The sequence below is a fragment of the Puma concolor genome, chromosome A1 (genome assembly GCF_028749965.1).
Source record: "Puma concolor isolate L17-30 chromosome A1, mPumCon1.1.hap2, whole genome shotgun sequence".
Classification (NCBI taxonomy): domain Eukaryota; kingdom Metazoa; phylum Chordata; class Mammalia; order Carnivora; family Felidae; genus Puma; species Puma concolor.
Window position 1 is genome coordinate 232610855 of NC_141667.1, and position 22931 is coordinate 232633785.

Here is a 22931-nt window from a genome sequence, read left to right on the forward strand (position 1 = left end):
ACGAACATAAAAATCTCTCTTTGAGATAATGCTTTCGTTTCTTTTGGATATATATCCAGAGTGGAATTGCTGGATCCTTTTATAATTTTATTTTTTAAGTTTTTAAGGAACCACTATACTGTCGGTGGCTATCAGCAGTGCACAAGTTTGCAGTTTCTCCACATCCTTGTCGACACTTGTTATTTTCTGGTTTTTGATAGTAGCCATGGTAACGGGTGTGAGGTGGTATCTCCTTGTGGTTTTGCTTTGCATTTCTTTGATGACTAGTGATGTTGAGTATCTTTTTTTGGGGGGGGGGGGAGTGGGGAGGGGCAGGGGAAGAGGAAGAGAGAGAATCTTAAGCAGGCTCCATGCTGGGTGGTGCGGGAGTCAATCTCTGTGAGATCAAGACCTGAGCCGAAATCAAGAGATGGACCCTTAACCAACTGAGCCACCCAGGTGGCCCTTGAGTATCTTTTTCGTATGCTTTTGGCCATTTGTATATCATCTTTGGAGAACTATCTATTTAAGTTTCTTGCCCATTTTTAAGTCAGGTTATTTGATTTTTGTTGTTGTTCTTGAGTCATAGGAGTTCTCTATATATTTTGGATATTAACCCCTTACCAGATATGATTTGCAAATGTTTTCTCCCTTTTGTGGATTGCTTTTTCACCCTGTTGATTATATCCTTTGATGCACAGAAGTTGATACATTTGTTGTCTCATTTGCCTATTTTGCTTTTTTGCCTGTGCTTTTTTTTTTTTATGGTAGCATATCTAAGAAATAATTGCCAAATTCAGTGTTGCAAAATTTCCTCCCTGTGTTTCTTCTGGGGTTTTTATAGTTTTAGGTCTTTAATTCATTTTGAGTTAATTTTTGTATATGGTGTAAGGCAAACTTCCAATTTCATTCTTTTGCGTGTGGATATCCAATTTTCACAACACCATTTGTTGAAAAGGCTGTCCTCTCCCCCATTGAATGATCTTGGCTCCCTTGTCGAAAATCATTTGACTGTATATTTGTATATTTGAGGTTTTATATCTGAGCTTTCTTTTCTATTCCATTGGTCTATATATCTCCTTTTAATCCCCTTTTACCTTTGATGGTCAGGTAAGTTAATTGATAGCTAAATTCGGAGCTCAACTACAACCATGGATGTGGACCTTCATGATGTGAAAGTTAACGTTCTCTTCTTTTCTTGCCATGGCCTTGAACTTTTTCTCTCCTTTAAGTTTCTCCTGGTCCAGATTCTTGATCCATATTTCTTTTTTATTAGTATGCTGTGGTATATGCTCTTATCGTGAAGTACCCTATATGCTTTATGGATAAATTGAGACAGTGCATCACTCCCGTAATCCGTCAATCACACACAGCCGCTAGGATGCTCACGATCTCATTGAAGAGGTTGGCTTCACACGTGGAACAATGCAAGACAGAACGTGTGTCACCACATGCAGGTTCGAGTATTAAGCTCTGGGAGATAAAAAAGGAAGAGAACAATGTGGGACAGAATGTCCAGGGTAGGTTGTACTCGGACTGGGTGTCTAAGGAATGTCAGCGCTTGGATTGATAGCCATAGAGGGTAGACAAAACAGAGCTTTCCCTCAAAAGGAGGAGACTTGTAAGGCTAAAATGAGAGACAGGACTGAGCCTGGCCTGGGCCAGAGGGTGTGACTAGACTGAGACCGAGAATGAGAAGGTGGAAGGGGACCCGCTCACAAAGGAATCAAATACCGGAATGAGGAATTCGGATGGACCTTAATCTTTTTCACATGCCCACCTACCTGGGGAGATAAAGACAGTATCTTCCGGGATATAGTGGAGGGTTTTCAAACTAGGGGTTTTGACCAGCATTGGGTTTTTTGGGTTTGTTTTTGGTTTTGTGTTGTTTAATGAAAGAGAAAATTTCACAATGCTTTGCAGATAGCAGGTAGAAGTCTGGTTGCAGTTGCTTGCGTGTGTGTGTGCTGGGTCACAGCGTGAAATGCAATCAAAAAGCGTGAAAGACACTGGTGTGGAAGAAACTGCACGGTTCTGTTACAGATCTAAAGTACTGGGAAGCCCTAACATTGAGCCACATCAGACTGCACCACAGTATTGTGAAGTCCTCAGGCTGTGGTGACACAGATGTCTCCCCATGCTCCAATCCCAGCTCCTCCCCGCAGGGGACATTACAAGGGGTACTGGCTCCAAGAGCCTTTGCTCCGCCTCACTCCTCGCTTCTGTTGAAGCCTTCACTCGACCCCCCTGAAGGTGGATCCATGCAGTATGTAGCAGAAAGAGTACATGTTTTAGTCTCAGCGGATCTGGGCTAGTTCAGCCACTTACTAACAAAGTTGTGAAGCCATTCTGAGCCCCAGTCGCCTCTTCTGGAAAAATGGGGAGAAATAATACCTATCTCATAGGGTTGTAGGGAAGATTTGATGTCCCCGTCAAACAAGCTCTATGTATTCCACTTCTGGGAGGGTATCTATGTAAGTCTTCACGTGCCAAGATTCGTATGAGTGGATGGTTGCTGGCAGTCTTTCTTACAGAACCAAAACTTTGGAAGCATGTAAATCCGTAATAGGGGATTGATTTTTTTTTATTACGATATATCAATAAAACAGAATACTATGTAGCTACTAAAAAGAGTAAGGTAGAGGCACCTGGGTGGCTCAGTCGGTTGAGCATCCGACTTCGGCTCAGGTCATGATCTTGCAGCTCCTGAGTTCAAGCCCTGCATCGAGCTCTGTGCTGACAGCTCAGAGCCTGGAGCCTGCTTCCGATTGTGTCTCTGTCTCTCTCTCTGCCCTTCCCCTGCCCACACACTGTCTCTCTCTCTGCCTCTCTCTCAATTGTAAATAAACATTAAAAAAAAAAAAAAAACTTAAAAAAAAAATAAAAAGAATGAGGTAGGCCTAGATCTGCTGATATAGAAAGATATCTGCAGCACTATTAAGTGGGAAAAAAATAAGTTGTAAAACCATAATCCCGTTTTAAGAATACATAGATTTTTTGGATACGTGTCAAGAAATGGCTATAGGAGTTTCTTGAAGTCAGAATTACGAAGAACTTTAAATTTCTGTTTTATCGGTTTTTCTGTTTTTACACTGGGCATGTGTGAATTTTATATTTAGAAAAAAATTAGCTTGATATACATGTGTGCATTCACATGCTTGTATTACCTGGCGTAGTAATTCTGAGCAGATACCTTGACACTTTTTGTAGTTAGTAGTTATTGTAAGTATTTGCTTTCAGCATAGGTGTTCTGAATCTTCAAATCAAATATTTCTGTAGCGGTGGAACCATTGTGCCTGGGGGTTCTCGGTGAAAATATTCCCATTTTTCCTTCCTGGTAGACTGATTATTCTAGTTGAGGCCTGTTCTCTTTTCCCCTTTACTCAGTGGGCTCGGGGCACCCCTCACAGGATATGCCGTCATTCATTTTAATTTTTAAAATTATAATAGCAATTTAAGCTCATCTTAAATATTTAAACAATACTGAAGTTTATAAAGTAAACACTGAAAGTCCCCATTCTTCAGTCCCGCTACTCAGGAATGGAGATAGTTCAGTGTATGGTCTTCAGAACTTCTGTGCATATGCAAACGTCCGTGTGTATTTTTGTTACACAAATGAGATCATATCATGTATACCAATAAGTATCCTCCCATATCCTAGATTAAGTTGTAATTACAGTGCATCCTTTCGAAGAAGCACCTAATAGTACCCTTCGTAGGTATATCATAATTTATTTCACCGTTCCTTCTATTGTTCTATTTCTGGCCATTGCTAGCAGTGCTCCAAAAATATTTTTACATATATCATTGCCCACTTCGGTGAGCAGATCTGTAGGATAAATTCTTACAAGTGGAATTAGTGTTGTTCAAAAGATCCCTACATGAATAATAATTGTTGTCACGTTGCCCTAAGTTACACTTCTCCCAGCAGTGACTATATGAATTCCTTTTCCCCCCCACACACCTCCTCACCAGTATTGTCATTATTGTCATCCTAAAGTCCTCACCAGCCCGATGTATGAAAAATGGATCTGATTGTTTCATTTGAATTTCCTTGGAGTGAAATTGAACATCTCTGTTGCCACACCTGTTGGGAAATGTCACACGTGTCTGCAGATCCAGTGGGAAGTTTGGTCTGGAGTCTGCGTTCTTGGTTAAATGGTGGTACTCTTCTATTAATATGCTTAGAAATGTGGTCCAGGATAGAGCATTAGGAAGAACAGACGGAGCAGATGGTGTGATCTAGTATATTCATGGTTTCCTATTTGGACATCCATGGCAGTGGGGGAGGACAGGTTGGATGGTGGCATATTTCTATGCATAGAAATAATAACCGTGCGGCTGCTGATTGAGCAGTCCCCAGTCCCTCACCTGGCTGAAATATTCCAGTTCAACCTTTTCTGAAACTACGGAAATCTCGTCCATTATTCTCTGTGTCCTCTTCCCCACAGAAATCTGGCACGGTATTGATTCAGCCTCTGGAAGAGCCAACACCAGTTTATCAAACCTGCATCCCCTCACCTAGCAGTGCCTCATATGCCTCAGGGATTTCACAAAACTTCCTTTTAGAATCACTGCTTGAACTGGTCACGTTTTAAACCCCTGTAAAGAAACTTGTTAACGCGGCAAAATGTAGGCAGAGCCTTCAATGCAGAGAGTGTTCAGATATCTTTACCATCAGCTTTTTGGTGATTGCTCGGTCCCCTCTTATCCCCTTATTGGTTTCTCCATCTTAGGATCCAGAGGGACCTACTTGTGGAAAGGACATGATTCTTTCTGACTACTCAGGACCTCCCAAAACATTGCAGTCTCACGCAGATCTTAGTTAAGGAATTTTGTGCTTTGTTTTGTTTTGCAGCTTCCTGAGGTAAGCCCAGTGGTTCTCCTCTGTTGTTGTTTTTTTTTTTTTTTCATTTTGTTTTAATGTTTATTTATTTTTGAGAGAGAGAGAGAGAGACAGAGTACAAGCAGGGGAGGAGCAGAGAAGGAGGGAGACACAGAATCCGAAGCAGGCTCCAGGCTCTGAGCTGGCAGCACAGAGCCCAGCGCGGGGCTCGAACTCACGAGCTGCGAGATCATGACCTGAGCCGAAGTCGGATGCTCAACCAACTGAGCCGCCCAGGCGCCCCTCTCCTCTGTTTTTATACGTATCAGCTTTTCCCCCACGGACTTCACGTCTTAAGATTTCATGTCTTCCAAACACACTGCACTCACAATTAATTCATTATTCCTTTTTTTTTTTTTTTAAGTCAAGCAGATATATAATGTAACTGCACATAGGGCTTCTGGTCAACCTGCGACAACCAGTGTTAACTCACGCAAGAGTCAACTCAATCAAAAGCAAGGGAAGGTGATAGTTCAGTACTTCTGTAGGTAGACTTGAGCTTACCCTCCCCCACCACACTCGTTATCTTCTTTGTTTTCCTAAAAAGGGAAAGATTCTGGGCTGAGAACGCCTTAAGTTACCCCCTTCTAAATGATAACTCCCTTCCTTTATCCCACCCCTCTGACTTTCCTAACTAGTATGTGGTTGACCGTGAAAGAAGGTGAGTGGTTCAAGATCACCCACTTCACCCCTGCACCCAAAACAAGACAGCGCACATTTACATTTCGCTGGCAAAGGAAGCCCCGCGTGGAAAGTTTTATGTAGAAAACAGCCTTGGAAGTGAGTGATGTGTCACAGGCCCTGCAGCACACTGAGTTCCCTGTTTGGGATCAGGTTGTTAAGACCACATGCGGATGAGGTGCCGTAAAAGTGTCTGCCTTCTCCAGTTCAGTTTTCCCAGAGTACATAAATCCACTGACAGTTTTCTTTAAACAGTTGTTCTCAGCTTCAAATAAAATTTGAAAATAATTAACACCTGGTTTGCTTTTTAAAAAGTCTGATGTGTAAAGTCGGGCACGGGGAGGGTGTAGGTTTGGGGGTTATGGAAGTCATTGTAATATCGGGAGAGAACACAAGTTTCTCGTGATTAGGCATGTTTGACTTTGAACTGTGGCTTCACCAAATATTTGGCTATGTGACCTTGGGAAGGTTACTTTTAAATCTCGATTTGCGTATCTGTAAGTAGGGATACTATTTCCTTGAAGTCTCGTTTCTTTGAGCCTTGAATAACGGAAATGAAGAGGCACAGCATAGTGCCAGAAAAGGCACTGGTCGGAGCTCAGTGAAGGACGGCTCACCTATCCATTCCCATCTCTCTGTATGACTCATAGAATCAGAGCCTCCTTTTTTTTCCATTTAACTTGAACTCAGTTAACTGACAGTGTAGTGTCGGCTTCAGGAGTAGAACCCAGTGATTCATCTCTTAAGTATAATACCCAGTGCTCATCCCGAAAAGTGCCCTCCATAATGCCCATCACCCGTTCAGCCCATCCCCTCACTCACCTCCCCTCCAGAAACCCTTAGTTTGTTCTCTGTTTTTTAAGAGTCTCTCATGGTTTGTCTCCCTCTCTGTTTTAATCTTATTTTTCCTTCCCTTCCCCTGTGTTCATCTGTTTTGTTTCTTAAACTCCACATCTGAGTGAAGTCGTATGATAATCGTCTTTCTCTGACTTATTTCACTTAGCATAATATGCTCTGGTTCCATCCGTGTTGCTGCAAATGGCAAAATTTCATTCTTTTTCATCACCAAGTAGTATGCCATTATCCATTCATCCGTCGATGGACATTTGGGCTCTTTCCATACTTTGGCTATTGTTGATAGCGTTGCTATAAACATTGGGGTGCATGTGCCCCTTCGAATCAGCATTTTTGTATCCTTTGGAGAAGTCCCTGGTAGTGCAATTGCTGGGTCGTAGGGTAGTTCTATTTTTAATTTTTTGAGGAACCGCCATACTGTTTTCCAGAGTGGCCGCCCCATTCGCATTCCCACCAGCAGCGCAAGAGGGGTCCCCTTTCAGAATCAGAGCCTCCTGTTCTGTGTGTATTTAAGGGAACCCTGGATGCCACGTGGTGATGCCGACTGAGGAAGCCACAGTCCATGAGGGGACAAGGGGGTAGAAGACAGGCCATGCCATTGTACCCCTAGAAGCAAGTCCCCTGAGCCACTGCAGACTAGCAGACCTCTGAGGGGGGTCAGAAGAGGCTCAGTGGTGGGAGCTCTTGCCGTATTCAGGCTCTCCTCACCCCATCACACTGCCACGTCACGTGGCGTCTGGCCGTCCCCTACAGGGAGGAGGAAGCAGTGCCTCCTGGGATTAGTTCAAGGGCCAGGTGAGAGTAGGTTGAAGACTCTGTCCATCGTCCTGCCTCTGGCCGGCGCCTTTCTCCCCGAAGTCTCTCTCAGAGCCCAGGCTTCAGTTCTGGCAAACAAGGACCAATGGACCTACCTGCTGGGTCCCAGCAGTTACCTCCCCAGGCAGGGTCCTGTCTCCCTTCTGAGAGAAATACTCCTCTCAGCTCTCTCTCCTACCGCCCCCCGGAGAGCGAGGAGACTCAGCACCAGACCCACAGCCACTATAGACCCTACTGTGGTGAGGATTCTTGAGCTGCCCAGTACCTCGGCTGCTTGCCAACGTGCAAGCTCTCGGCCACCCTCTTGACCTACCTGGCCCGGAAGCCTGCACGGCTCTGGGATGCACAGAAAAAGACCCTCAGCAGGACGTGCTGGAAACATCGAGATAAGCGATGAGTGACTTCTGGGAGCACAGACCTCAGGCTGACTGTGACCGGAGAAGCTGAGACAAAACAGCACCAAGTATTTCAAAATCGCTAAGACGACAGTGGAACACAGCAAGAGAATGAAGGTGCTCGATCCTTTGACCTGGCCCCGCCATGGGAAGGCAGTGTGGTACAGCCGGGGGTGGGAACGCAGGCCCTTTGGCGTCAGGCAGACCAGGCCCCTTTCTGGTCTCTGTCTTGGGCCAAGTACCTTAGCGGTGACGGTGGAGGCGGGACCACGGCAGTAGTTCTCGCTGTTGGCAAGTGCTGAGGTCTTACTCTGTGCCGAGCAGTGTTAGGTACTCTCTTCCCTGCGAATTGGGAATTAAAAAATACTCTCTCGCAGAGTTGGGGAAATAATGGGTGGTTCCCATCAAGTCAGCGGTATACAGCAGGTGTTCGGTAAATGCGAACTTTCTTCTAGGAGGACGGGTCCTAATGAAATAATAAAAAGGAGCAGAAGAGATTCCTTCTGTGCAAGGACGTAACCTGGAAGCCGCCGTCTCTTTTTAGGTCTGTTAATATTTGCTTTACATACTTAGGTGCTCCTGTGTTAGGCGCATTAATATTTACCGATGGTATGTGCTCTTGTTGGATTGACTCCTTTGTCATTATGTAATTCCCTTCTTTATCTTTTATCACAGTCTTTGTCTTAGAGTCTGTTGGGTCTGATGTAAGCCTAGCTGCTTCGGCTCTCTTTTTATTTCCTTTTCCATCCCTTCACTTTCCGTCTGCATGTATCCTTACATCCGAAGTCGAGGCTCTTGTGGACAGCATATAGATGGGCCTTCTGGAAGCCACCTTCGTGTCCCACGCCAGGAAAATGTGTAACAGATGATGACAGGGTGTTGTGCAGCCACTAAAATATTTATGGAAAAAAAAAACGTAAAATGGAAAGCATTCATGATTTTATGTCAGGTCAATAAAGCAAAATGCAAAATCGCAGGTGTATATCAATGACCCCTACATCGCTTCAAGTGTAGACAGGGGTTTGGAAACAAAATACAATAATTAAAAGTTGTTAGACGTAGGTTCTTTAATGTTGAGAGGTACTGCCTTCCAGTTTAAAACAAAGCAAACAAACCAAAAAAGCCCAACAAGAACAAAAGCGGTGCCAGGGGCCACAGGTAGCAGCTGCTGTGGGCATGATCAGGATGACCTTAGCAGGTGTCAGATATGAAAAGGATTCCAGTGCTTTGAACCACACCAGCCTCTGCAGAGAGTGAGTGGGCCCTCTCAATAACATCTCTTTGTTGTTCCTATGCTAAGAATGGAACGCATCTTTTGGACAAATCCTGAAAAAAAAATTTTTTTTGGTTTCAATAGATACACCACACGCTCATCGACCTGCTGGACTCTGTAAACCCAACACAAGGTCACGGTCCAGTGTTGAGAAGTTGACTTTGCTAGTGAGGTAAGGAAGCTCTTCGTTTAGAGGCCTTTACCCCCGCTCGGCTGGGGTTTAGTAACATGCAGATTTTCTTTGACTAGAAAAGAGTGGTGCTGTAGAGCTTATAACCTCCAAGGAGATCATTTCATAAAATATTGATTTTTTTGCACATAAAGGAGATAGTTCATGAATAGAAAATGTAAGCATCAGCAAAAATTCTTTCGCACTCTCAGTTCATGAACACGGAAAGTAATGAATCCCGCTTACCAACTGAGGCTGACATCTATTCCTTCTGGGGGGGGGGGGGTGGGAGGGGCAGAGCTAGAATATTATTCTTCCTCAATGTCATAATTCCAAGAACAGATGTGCCCAAAAGAGACCAACCTGGATTGTACAGCCTTTTACTACAAGCTGTGAACACCGCCCCACAGACTTTGCTGCAAGTCGTAGATTTTGTTTTGCCTCTGTACCTCGCAAGCTACAACCGGGCCTTTTCCCAAAATCAGATTCGTCTTAGTGAGCTGTTCCTGGCCGATGTGGTTTACTAGCTGTTGCCATCTTGTGAAAGCCAGCAGTGGTATCACAGCATCTCACAGGGTGGTGCCATGCTGCGTCCTCCCCACACTCCCCAGCTTACCCCAGATCTGTCATCGCCCTTGTCCCCACTCTGTAGCAGATAGCTCTCCTGAGGTTCCAGTGGCCCGGTGTGGTGAAACAGCAATGGGCCCAGAATCGAAGAAGCATCTTACTAGTTGACGTGCTGTCTTTAACTGAGCTATCTTGAGCAAGTCAATGAATCAGTCTTTGTGTTTGCTTCCTTGACTGTGGGTAAGGAATGGGGACAGATGTTGTGTGGACCGAATGAGCAAATGCAAGGGAGAAATCCTTTAAAAATAAGTGCGTTGGCCACAATGAAGATATTCGTTCACACCCACCAGGACAGCAATAAGCAAGAAGATGAGATAATAACAAATGTTGACAAGGATGTGGGGAAATTGGAACCCTCATATTTTGCCAGCTGGATTGTAAAATGGTACAGCTGCTTTGGAAAACAGTCTGGCAGTTCCTGAAACAGTTAAACATAGAGTCACTGAAAGACCCAGCAATTCCACTCCTGGGGATGTGCCCGGGAGAAATGAAAACATCCATTTACACGAAAATCTGCACATGAACGCTCGCAGCATTATTCACGATAGCCAAAAAGTGGAAACAACCCAAGCGTCCATCGGCTCCAGTAGATAAATCAAATGTGGTATATCCATACAGTTGAATATTAGTCAACGGGAAAAGGGTGTGCAGAACTGATTCAGGCTACAGCACGGGTGAACCTTGACAACGTTATGCAAAGTGAGAGGAGCCGCATATCGTGATTCCGTGTATATAAAATACCCAGAAGAGGCAGATCCGTAGAGATGAAAAGTAGATTAATTACCGGAGCACTGGGAGTTGGGGGAAGAATGGGGAGAGGTTGCTAATGGGTCCAGGATTTCTTTCTGGGGTGATGAAATTGTTCTAAAATTGATTTATTGGTATACATCACAAAGATACTGAAAAGCATAGAATGTTGCACTTTAAATGAGTGAATTGTAGAGCATGTGAATTTTATCTCGACAAAGCTGTTATGGAAAAAAAAAATTAGTGCAATGCAAAGGCCGTTAAATAGTAATCCTGTGTTTTCTGCGCTTACCAGAGCGGAATCTCAGCAGGGTTCCATTCAGGGCCTGATTGACCCCAACGTCTGTAAAATCGCGATGCACCTTATGATCGAAGATGCCTCACAGTCTGTTGGCCAGGCCACAGCCGTCGTTACCTACATGTCCATGAACTTCAAATGCAGCAGTGTCCAAACTTGGGAAATGGGTGTCCGTTGCTTGCAGCCAACTCCCAGAAGGAAGGGTGAAGCCCTCTTTAAACCCCAAGAGCCAAATGCTTATGGGAGAGGGAGTGGGGAAAATGAGAAGTCATCACATGCTTGGCGGTATTCTTGAGGCAGGAATCAAAACTAGGCCAACAAACAGCGCAGCCCCAAGAGCGTTTAGTACTGTAGGATTCTCTTAAGAAATGCTGCCTCAACAGTACCCCCGACGGTACCAAGGGTGATACGGAGTTAATAAGCAATGACACACACTCTGAGTCAAACAAGGGATTCGGAAGATGGGGGCACTGAGCGTGAAGACAACATAGGAATATTTCTTGTAATATTTATTCATTATTTTGAGAGAGAAAAAGTGAGTGAGCATACGCACAAGGGGGTAGAGGCAGAGAGAAAGGGAGAGAGAATCCCAAGCAGGCTCCACGCTCAGGCAGAGCCTACGCAGGGTTCCATCCCACAACTGTGAGACCGTGACCTGAGCCGAAATCCAGAGTCAGATGCTTAACCGACGGAGCCACCCAGGCGCCCCACGTAGGAACGTTTTAAATGACTTTATTTTGCCTATGTTTTCCTTTTTATGTGGGCAAAAGGATGATAAATGTTTTAAAAATCGAAGTCTGAAAGAGCGACTTCATAGGGTCTGAAATGAGAATTGCAAGTACAGATAAGAAAGCATCATCTGATGGGGCGCCTGGGTGGCGCAGTCGGTTGAGCGTCCGACTTCAGCCAGGTCACGATCTCGCGGTCCGGGAGTTCGAGCCCCGCGTCAGGCTCTGGGCTGATGGCTCAGAGCCTGGAGCCTGTTTCCGATTCTGTGTCTCCCTCTCTCTCTGCCCCTCCCCCATTCATGCTCTGTCTCTCTCTGTCCCAAAAATAAATAAACGTTGAAAAAAAAAAAAATTAAAAAAAAAAAAAAAAAAAGAAAGCATCATCTGATAGTTTAATTGGCAACATTTTTTTTAACCGCCACATAATACAGTGTCGCGTCTTAGGATCAGAGGTCTTATATTTGATGATATTTGGTACTTATTCAAAGTAGCTCATGAGGGTGGTGGGAACCTCTAAGTTGAAGGTAAACCTCTCTTAGCTGTCTCATTGAAAAATAATCGTAGTGAGTCCAGGCCCGGGGGGCCAGGGCCAAATAATAAACATACAAACACACAAATTAATCAATAAATATTTAGTGTAATTCTAGCTTCTCAAACGTTAAAATTGACACCTGTTCTCGGACTTTCGTAGAATTTTTGTTAGTAGTTAAGGATGGTTTGTGGTTTATGACCCCTTATTCTGTGTGCTTTTCGTACATTTTCTCATTCGCCCCTAACAACAATGATATGTAGAAGGTGGAGCTATTGCTTATCTTATAGAAAAGGAAACTGAGGTTTAGAAATATTAAATAACTGGGGCGCCTGGGTAGCTGAGTCGGTTAAGCATCCGACTTTGGCTCAGGTCATGATCTTGCGCGGTTCCTGACTTCAGACCCCGCGTCGGGCTCTGTGCTAACAGCTCAGGGCTTGGAGCTGCTTCGGATTCTATGTCTCCCTCCCTCTCTGCCCCTCTCCCACTTGTGCGCGCGCGCTCTCTCTCTCTCTCTCTCTCTCTCTCTCAGAAAAAAAAAAAAAAATTTAAAGAAAAAAATATCAAATAACCCTCTCATAGTCATTCAGGAACAAATGACAGAGCTAAGACTTGAATCCATCTGACTCCACAAGATCACTCTTGACCACTCTTCCAGAGCACATTTTACGGCTGATTGCAAATTGAATCTTAAAACCACAGACAAGGAAACAAATGGACATAGAAGTCGTATGGTAGTTGCAGACTTCTGGGCATTCTCTCACTACACCGATGGTCAACGAGGCCAACGCTGCATTTCCCGTGTTCTGGATGGAGGCAGGAGCAAGAGAAGTGAGAATCTGTAGTTTCAGGCTCCGGCTTTCTCCTTCTGCAAATTCTGCCAACAGCTGTAAAACCAAGTTTTTGTCTCCCACCTTCATTCTCTGAGCATTCTGGCTCTGCTTTCGTGTGCTGAAATACCCACGGAGGGAACTGCAGAGGATTTGAGCTGCAGAGCCAGAACAAGGATCTCCTGTGACAAAATCCCCAAACACCGAGCTTTAGAGCTAAATGGGATCTCGGAGATTGGCACACATCAAAACCACCTCTGCAGCTTTTCCCAGACCTGTTGAGTGAGAATCTCAAGGGAGTCGGTATAAGAGTTAGATTCTCTGCGGTGCTCAAAATAGGGTTCCTGGACCAGCAGCTTCAGCGTCACCTGGGAACTTGTTAGAATTGCATTCTTGGCCCCCCACCCCCACCCCCCCAGGCCTGTGGACCAGTGACTCTGGGGCTGTGGTCCAGCAATCTGTGCTTTATGAAGCCTTCTAGTAGTTCCTAAAACCTCCTAAAGTTTGAGAACCACTGACTTAGAGCAGAAATTTGGACAGGATCCTAAGGTTAGTCCTCATTTTTGAAGTATATAGAAGCTCTGTTTCAAATTCAGTAAAAAAAATATATATATATATATTTATTTTCAGTTTTTTCTACATGAAATTTCTTTTAGAATTTATAGTACTTAAAAGCACAAGAATCCTAGCCTAAAATTCTGATCTTATTCTCCTCTCTTCCATGGGGCCTTACTCGACTTAATTATCACTGATGAAAAGTATCCTTTCTTAAAAAGCTGTTTAGTCTGACATGTTTTCTTTTTTTTCTTTTTAATTTTTTTGAATGTTTGTTTATTTTTAAGAGAGAGAGAGAGTCAGAGCATGAGCGGGGGAGGGGCAGAGAGAGAGGGAGACACAGAATCCGAAGCAGGCTCCAGGCTCTGACCTGTCAGCACGGAGCCTGACGTGGGGCCCGAACTCACGAACCGTGAGATCATGACCTGAGCCGAAGTCGGACGCTCAACCGACTGAGCCACCCAGGCGCCCCAGTCTGACGTGTTTTCTGCATTGAGTTGTAAAGTATTAGATGACAGAAACCACCTTGCTACACTTACGTTTGAAACATGTCCACTTTAGTGATGCACAAATAGGTATGGCATCACTTTTCTAGAAGTCTCCTTGGGAGATTCATTTTGCCATATAGGTATTTTATTAATATAGTTGTTAAAAATCAGTTTTCTAGCTCATTGACACTAGGGAGTATAGTGAAAAGTTGTGACAGCCAATAGGGAGAGAGGCAAGACACTCTCCTGAGTATCTTGTAATCGATTCAGTTTCTGAAACATTTCTTTCCGGACTAATATTTTGATTTGACATTTGGTCTGGGAAAGCGAGGGATTTGTTTAGGTCAGCATTTCTCAGATGGTGTCGCTAGATGTCAAGCCCTGTCCCGAAGCAAAGAATCTGGGGTAAATACATCTGCGAAATGCTGTGTTACAAAAAAATTAACTAGATTCACTTCATGGCTTCTTTGAGCTCTTAGTACGGTCACATGCAGCGTGTCTCTCCAAGGGGGTAGTTAATACACAGCCTTTGCCAGATTCCTCAAATAAAAACTTTTGGAAACGCACCAACACAAGCATCATTTCTAAGGATCTTCTGCGTTGACATGGAGATAGAATTGTGACACGGAATCCTTCTTTGTAATGCTAATTTATGCAAAGAAATGTTACCTGTAAATCCCTTTGATGATTACCTTAGTTGGTGACATATTTTGCTAGCTGGATTTTGGTGTCCTGAAACTAAGATATAGCCCCTGGGTGTATGAAATGTGTAGCTGGTGCATCTAGCTATAAGTAATTCCTTTTTATGTTTTATAAAAACATCACTTCTGGAATAATGTATTTTAAGCAATTTAATACATATAAAATGAGCATGCCAGATATTGCCCAAATTAAAATCTTTGTTAAATCTCTCTTTTTTTTTTTGATGATAGAGAAGACTAATTGACATTTTGACATTACTGGTGATAAGGTAGTTATTTCGATTATTAATGTTTTCTCAGTGGGTATGTATTGACAGTAATGTTAAATAATATATTAATAAGACATTTAAAAAGAGGTATTAGTCTTCTGTTGCTACATAACAAAAATTGTCACAAATAGAAGCACCTGGGTGGCCCCGTCGGTTAAGCGTCCGATTCTTGTTTTCCGCTCAGATCATGATCTCACAGTTTGTGGGATTGAGCCCCGCGTCAGGCACTACACTGACAGTGCGGAGCCTGCTTGGGACTGTCTCTCCCCCTCTCTCCCTCTGCCCTTCCTGGCTCAGGCATGTGCTCTGTCTCTCAAAATAAATAAACATCTGGGAAAAAAAAAATGCTGAAATCAAGACGTTGACCAAACGGAGCTCTCCTCTGGAGGCTTTGGGAAAAACCCACTTCCAAGCTCATTCGGGTTATCGTCGGAATCTGGATCCTTGCCACTGTATAACTGAGGCCTCTGTCTTCTCGCTGACTCTCTTAGGGCATTCCTCTCTGGTCCTCAGGCTGCTTTCAGGTCCTTTCTGTGTGGCCCCCGCCACCTTCAAACCCGCAAGGGCATGCCCACCTTTTTCCTGGGATTTGAACCTCTGACTTCCTCTTCTGCCTCTAGCCAGAGAAAACTCTCTGCTTTTAATGATTCAGTATAATTAGATCTGGCCCACCTGGGCAATCTCCCTTTCGTAAGGTCAGCTGTGTTGTCTACCATAACCTGATCATGGGAATAATACCACATTCACAGATGCCACCACATTCAAAGGGGAGGGGATTCTACAAGTAAGAGGGTTACGTGGGGTCCTCATAGAATTCTGCATACCACAAAACATAAGATACATTCCAGTTCTTCAATATCTAAAAATTAGTGTGTGGATCTCCAAATATGAACAGAATATACATTTTTATTTGTTTTTATCTTTTCATTATTATTTTTTAATGTGTATTTATTTTTGAGACAGAGACAGACAGTGTGAGCAGGGGAGGGGCAGAGAGAGAGGGAGACACAGAATCCGAAGGAAAGCAGGCTCCAGGCTCCGAGCTGTCAGCACAGAGCCCGACGCGGGGCTCAAACTCGCGAACCGTGAGATCATGACCTGAGCCGAAGTAGGAGGCTCAGCCGACTGAGCCACCCAGGCGCCCCCAGAATATACATTTTTAAATGAACAGTGCAATGAGTGTAGCAGCAGTTTATAGAAGGACAACATCCGCAGAATCAGTTGGTTAGAAAGGTCACATAGAGTTTGAAAAGAAATTGCACTTGACCCTAAGGGATAATAGTAGCAATGGCTAACATTCATTGAGTTATAAGCCCTGGATACTATGCTGTGTGTGTGTGTTATCTCATTTGATCTTTACAAAGTCCAAGTATAATTATTCCTGTTTTAAAGTCGAAGAAACAGAAGCTTACAGAGGCAAAAGCGCTGGCAAGTGACAGAACCAGGAACAGTGCCAAGCCAGTGTGCTCCTTGTCACCATTCAGTGTGACAGACCTTTGTTAGGCCATTACCCTGCTGCAAGGCACTCTGCTAGGTGCCCTTAATACAAAAGTGAACCACAATTCCCGCCCTCAGGACTTCACATTAAGAGACAGGGTCAAGGAAACAAATCATCACCCTGGAGTATGTAAATCATGTATTAAGTACAATGGCTGCACTAAACAAGGAATGATCAACTCCACTTGAGTGGGTCACCAAGAGCTTCTAGGAGGGGTGACACTCGAGATACATCTGAAGAATGAATAGTTCTCCAGGAGAATGTGGAGTGTTGTGATGGACAAGGGAGAATCCCAGATAGGAGCAAAGGCAAGGAAGAATGAAACCATGGGCATTTAGGGAAATGCTCATGTACCTCCTGGTTCTGTAGGGCTGGATCTCGAGGAACTGGAAAAGATAAGAGATGAGGCTGGAAAGGAGGCCAGGGGTCCATTCATAAAGGGACTTGCATGACATAATGGCCAGTTTGGATTTACCCCCGTAGGCAAGGGATCCATTGAGTTGTCTCAAGCGGGAGAATAACATGGACAGAGTTGTATCCAAAGATGGTAACTTTAGCATTCATGTGGAGGATGTATTTGAGAAGAACAGGCATGGAGCAGGGAGACCAGTTAGAAGATTACCATCACAGTCTAGATGAGCAACATCAAGGACCTGAGGTAAGAGCAAAGTGGACAGACGTGAAGGGACAGTGGGTGAATGAGATTTAGTGACTGATTAGATGTGGGGCGTGAACAAGGAAGGGGATTTAGGATGACCCGTAGGTCTGACTTAGCATGTTCTTTGGGTGATGGTGCCATTAACTGGCATAAGGAGGGAAAAGCAAATTCAGTATTGGCTCAATGAAGGCTGGGTTATCTGTATCACGTCCAGGTAGAGACGCCCAAACACACGTGCAGAGGGTTGCAGCGTCACGATGGGCACACGCACAGCATACAAGAGCATTTATGGGGAGTGACTTCCTAAAACAGGTGGTTCCAGCGGGATAGGAGTAAGAGCAGGAAGGAATAGTGGAACGGATCTTCTCTAGAGCAAGCGAAAAGTGACTAGAGAGCAAAAAATGGGGGGGGGGGAACTGAAGAGAAAACAGGATCCACGTGAAGATAAGTTTGGTGTTTCGTGATGCGGTTTCACAGTGGTGAAATGAACATGCGGTGACTGTGCCCAAATAGTGAGCAGACTCTTCACTCTGAGGCCTTCCCTGAACCCGTTTACCTTGGTCGGTTCACTGTGGTCCTGAAGCTCTTCCTCGGGCTCAGAAATGGGATTTATTGTATTTGTTATCATTATTGTTGGACTGGAAGTGGTTCCATTTCTCAGCAGTGGCCTCACATTGACCCAGCACAGCAAGACTGATTACTCACATGTAAGCACACGCCTGAACGCGGTGCATTGACTTGCAGGGGCAACTATCGTTGGCTGTCTGGCCGACCAGGACCCAGTCCATGGGAAGCCAAACGCCAGGAGCTTGCTGTGGGATCATGGGCTAGTGATGGGGATTGTTAGGTGACTCCAGTGTTCTCTAGTGGCAGACCCTGAGTTATCATGTTCTCCCTCAACAGGCACGGATAGACATTCCAGTTGACCTAACACGCAGGCATTGCCTACTTCTTACTCTTTGGGTTCCCCTTGCTGGCCCTTCTAGTCACACCTTTTCTCTAAACCAGGCTCATTGTTTGCTTCTGCTTGCCAAGTGACAATCACTTTTTAGCCCCGTTTCCCTGGTATGACTCACAGGTTTTGATTGGAGTTTGGCGTTATCCCAAGCTCTTAAGAGTCCCTCATTTACAGAGTAGGCAATCGTTTGATTCCCTCCTGCAGGTTACATCGATTGTGTAGTTTTACCCAGGAAAATCACGATGACAACTTCCCAGGTCTCACAGGGCGGTCCGCAGTCACCCCCCTGTAAAGAAGAGTTGCAGAGAGCTTAGATGAGGAGCATCGGCTTAGATGTAAAAGTCTTTGAAAATCTGGCTAAGGAGTGTGTGCCTTGTCCTGTAAATACTGGGAGCCCCTGGAGATGTGGGTTGGGGCAGTGCGGATGGCTTGATGAAATCCACATTCGGGGGACATTGATCTGGGGCTGGGGGTGAAGTGCATTCACATAAGGAGAAACCAAACACCAAGAGCCCAGCCAGGAAGCTGAGATCATGCAATTGGATGAAATATGCAAGGCTGGAACTAAAATGGTGAGAAGGTATGGAATGGAAATGCCACGTTGAATGGTCATTGCAAAGACAGAAGCAACAAGACTTGGTGACCCAAGGGCTAGAGAGAATACAAAGGAAGAAAACATTGGTATGCTATTTTTCTTGAGTTGTATGATTGTTCCTGGCAGTGTTTCAGGTACTTAACTATACTCACTTTAGGTGTATGTTTATAAGCACTACGTACGTAAAACTGTGGTTTCAGTGGGATGAACAGTCTGTCAGAGTCTGGCACTCCCACCCTGATTTACTTAGGACATTTAACAGAATGAGCATTTTATAGAATTTTTTTTTTTTTAAACTCCAACCTGTAGGCTAATCTGGAATATTTTCCTCTCTCAGATCTCTTCGGAGGAAATGTTCCTGATAGAAGCAGGAAGTTTGGAAGAATAAGGAATAGAATTCTGAGAGAATAGTGGAGAGGGGAGTGGGGGGCGGGGAGAGTCATTCAGTAAGCTTTTAGTAGTCACCTACTAGATGCCTAAGGTGGCGTGAGGTGCCGTGGAGGCTACAAAAGCTACATAGCTGTTCCATTTTGCAAGAGCTTAACGCCATCTCTGGAGCCAGATCCTACTCTAAGAAATAACCAGAAGCAAGCAACATAAAAGAGTGTATAACTGAGCCGCTAAGCCGTGTGTACAGATTAGCGGTATTTACGTACAGATGAGTGATGGGCCTCTGGAAGCCATAGCAGAGAAAACAGCAAGGTTAGGAGGACAAAAAAATCATAGCTTGAAAGGAATAGGCAAACTGGGACTGGTAAGTTTAGTTAACAGATTCCAGAAGGATTTATTCTCTCTATGTTGTTCCCCCCGGAGGTTTATTCTTTGCAGAACACTTTTATGTGTATTAATCTCATTTTAGCCTTGACACAATCCAGCAAAGGAGGCAAGGTAGGGATTATAAGGGGAAGGGTGGGGGGAGGATTTGGGAGAGATTTATGCTGTAGAAACAGCAGGATTTTATGACCAATTAATCTTCTGGTTGAGGGTGAAGGACGAGCTGAGGATGACCCGCCCCCACTCACTCATTCACTCATTAAATCACTTGTTCAAGTACTTCTTGAGGGTCTATTGTGTGTCTGCTCTATGCTCCGGCGCTGGGTTTCCAGATTCCTGGCTGGGACTATCAGGTGGATGAGAGTGCCTTTGCCTGCCGCAGGCAGCAGTGGAGGGAGGATGCCTGATGCTGACTGTCCTTCAGATTTCCACCCTGTGAGTTCGGGCCGCCTTTGGGACACCCAGGTGAAATTGGCAAGTAGGTAATGTGACAGAACAGTTTGGCTTTTTCAGGAAAGAAGTCTGGGACATGAAATAGATTTGGAAATCGTTAGCCTGGAGGTGAGCGTTAAGACTGAGAACGGGTTAGGTGACCTAGGGAGATCTTGGTTAAGACATTTAACAATTCTGAGTTTTCAGTTTCCTTCTGTGGGAGATGGAGAAGATATCTTATAGCACAGGATTGTCTTTGATCAGATGAATGTGAATGGGCCTGGGAAACAGCAAAGTATTATAGATATTGAAAATGCTATTACTGAGGGGCGCCTGGGTGGCTCAGTCGGTTAAGCGACCGACTTCGGCTCAGGTCATGATCTCACGGTCCGTGGGTTCGAGCCCCACGTCGGGCTCTGTGCTGACAGCTCAGAGCCTGGAGCCTGCTTCTGTTTCTGTGTCTCCCTCTCTCTCTGCCCCTCCCCCATTCGCACTCTGTCTCTTTCTGCCTTTCAAAAATGAATAAATGTTAAAAAAAAAAAAAGAAAATACTATTACTGATATTTCATTACTATAGTATCTGCACCTTCTCTAACCGAACAGCTTAGCAAATTCCTTAAAGAAGACCAAATTTTGCACCAATACCCCTCTTTTATCTTATTATCATCACACCTCTAGGCAGAGGTCAAGAGCTAAATATGAATCGGTGTTGATATTTTGGCTTTGAATAGAAAATCAAGAATATCAGACTAATTCATAAATGCGTTTTAGAAATGAGAGATGTATCTGATCAGGAACGAAGGCAGGAAGATAATGCAATGCAGAAGGTTGTACTTTCATTCAGCTTGATTTCTGAAAACACAACTAATGAAGAATGAATAGGAAAGAAATATGTTCAGAGAGCCTGACCATTGAAGAGTGAGGAAGAGGGGAAATTTATCGAAATTTGAGAGGAACATTCAAGTTATGACCAGGAAACCCCCTGATCGTCAAAATGAAAGCCAGGGGGAAAGCCAGGATACCTTTAGAAAAATACTCAAAGCAGACTTGGAGGAGACTAAATTTAGGAGTGCTGTTTTGATTGAGTGCAGGGATGAAATAGTGACCAGGAGGGTTTTTCCTTTCCTTAAGATGTGTTTTTTGTGTTTGTTTTTGCCGTTTCCGGCTGGCTAAGACTATGATTTAAAAACAACTTTCTTGGGGCGCCTGGGTGGCGCAGTCGGTTAAGCGTCCGACTTCAGCCAGGTCACGATCTCGCGGTCCGGGAGTTCGAGCCCCGCGTCAGGCTCTGGGCTGATGGCTCAGAGCCTGGAGCCTGTTTCCGATTCTGTGTCTCCCTCTCTCTCTGCCCCTCCCCCGTTCATGCTCTGTCTCTCTCTGTCCCAAAAATAAATAAACGTTGAAAGAAAAATTAAAAATAAAAAAAAATTAAAAAAATAAACTTTCTTAGGGTAATCTGTATTTTTCAGATGATGTGACTACAGCTAACTTCATGTGTTAGGACCTGACTGGGAATGATGAGGAACACACCTACGCTCAGTTTTTAATTTTTTATACAGGGTGATACGAGAGCGAAGGTTGGGTGCCGTGGCCAGTCGGCCCGTCGCGTTTTCTGGCTTGTGTTAACGAATAAGTGGGAGCATTGGTTCGTCTACAGAGCAAGTAGCCACTCTACCTCAGACGTTCAACACGAGGAGGAAGTCGGGTTGCCACATAATACAAAAGGGCTTACTCTTCTACCGACAGAACACCGTGGGTAGTTTCCTGAAACTTTAATTTTGGAGACCTCACATACTCAAACGGCAATGCTAGTCTTCCTCAGACTAGAGGAAATTAGTGTGAAATGTCTGTGTTATTTGTGCTTCTGCCGTGACAGAAACTGAAAGAACCGAATGCTTTATTTCCTCGTGCAACCTACGCTGAGGTGCTCATACGTGCTAGACATTGTGCAAACTGCTAGAAATACACGGATGAAGAAGAAGGCCTTGCTCTTAGGAACCTTCCCGTCTAGAGGAGAAGACAATGCCAGGGTTAGGCTCAGGGCACACTTCACACAGGTGTCAACACGAAAACGGGAGTCTTCAGGGATCAGCAGGACGTGGCCAGTGGGTGAAGGGTTGAAATCCCAGGCAAGGGAGAGAACCCACAACATGAGAAGACTTAGTAGGGGGCTTGGAAAAGTTCACGTTGCAGTGGGAGGTTGTATGCTTGTGGGCGGAAGGTTGAGCTGAAGAGCTGGTTAGGGCTAGAAGGGCCTCACCCTCTAAAAAAAAATCTGGAGTTTTACCGTGAATGTAATGGGAAGCCTCCTAAAGAACAGTTAGCAGGCACTCTGATCTCCTTGCTTTGGGGGAGACGCTTCTCTGTAGGCTGAATTACTTTGAGAGCAGAGGTGGTTTTGTTCATCGCCACTGTTTCCCCTCAAATATTCGAGCGCCTTCTGAACGAGCACCTGAAAGCCAGGGATGCAGGAGAAATTCGATTCAGCCCCTGCTGTCAGGGCGCTTGGGAGAGAGATGCTAACGTGCACCTGCTCACAGCGGAGCGGTGAGTCATGGGTTTCCTGAAGAAGGGGAGGCTTTGGAGAATCAGCAGTCCAGGGAGGCAACGGAGGGCTGGGGGACATTCAGAGAGAGGAGAGCGGCAGGTGCAGCCAGGGGAGGAAGGACAGGAGCCGGAGTGCGCGTGCATACCTGTGTCGTGGAGCGAGTGCGGAATGACTGCAGGTGCAGGACCCCGGAGTGGGTGGGAAGGAGGCTGGGGGCGGGGGGGGGGGGGGGCGGGGGGAGTTGCTGAAAGGAGACATGCTGGCCAGGAACAAAGAGGAACATGTCCTCCAGCAAGATTGGAGGAAAAGGAGGGTGGATGTGACTATGGATTGGTTTCAAGAGGGGGTCAGCGATAGATACAGTTTCAGTAATCATTTGCTTAGTCAATCATGTAATAGTATGTATACCCTTAGCACCACAGAAGCCAGATGACCACCAGCAGATCTAAAATGCTTCTACCCAGAAATCTGCACCTACCTGCTCTGGCCCTCCCCGCTTCAGAGGACTTCTATCAGACATCCCAGGTGCCACCGACCTGGGAAGGGGGTGAGGAAGCCTTCACAGCAGCTCTACGTCCCAGCCCAGGGAGAAGCTTTCCTCCGCCTCCTCCTACACGAGTCCTGATTCAAAGGGCGTTCACTC

The 22931-nt window shown here is 45.0% G+C and overlaps 1 long non-coding RNA gene across 1 annotated transcript in view; it reads left to right on the top strand.

The window, feature by feature from the left end:
- Positions 1–20937, top strand: part of LOC147584851 (uncharacterized) — a 95669-nt gene extending 74732 nt beyond the window's left edge. The window contains exons 2-3 of the long non-coding RNA XR_015253861.1: positions 8969–9056; positions 16807–20937. This is a non-coding gene — a long non-coding RNA (uncharacterized LOC147584851). The remainder of the gene's footprint in view (positions 1–8968; positions 9057–16806) is intronic.
- Positions 20938–22931: the final 1994 nt, after the last annotated feature.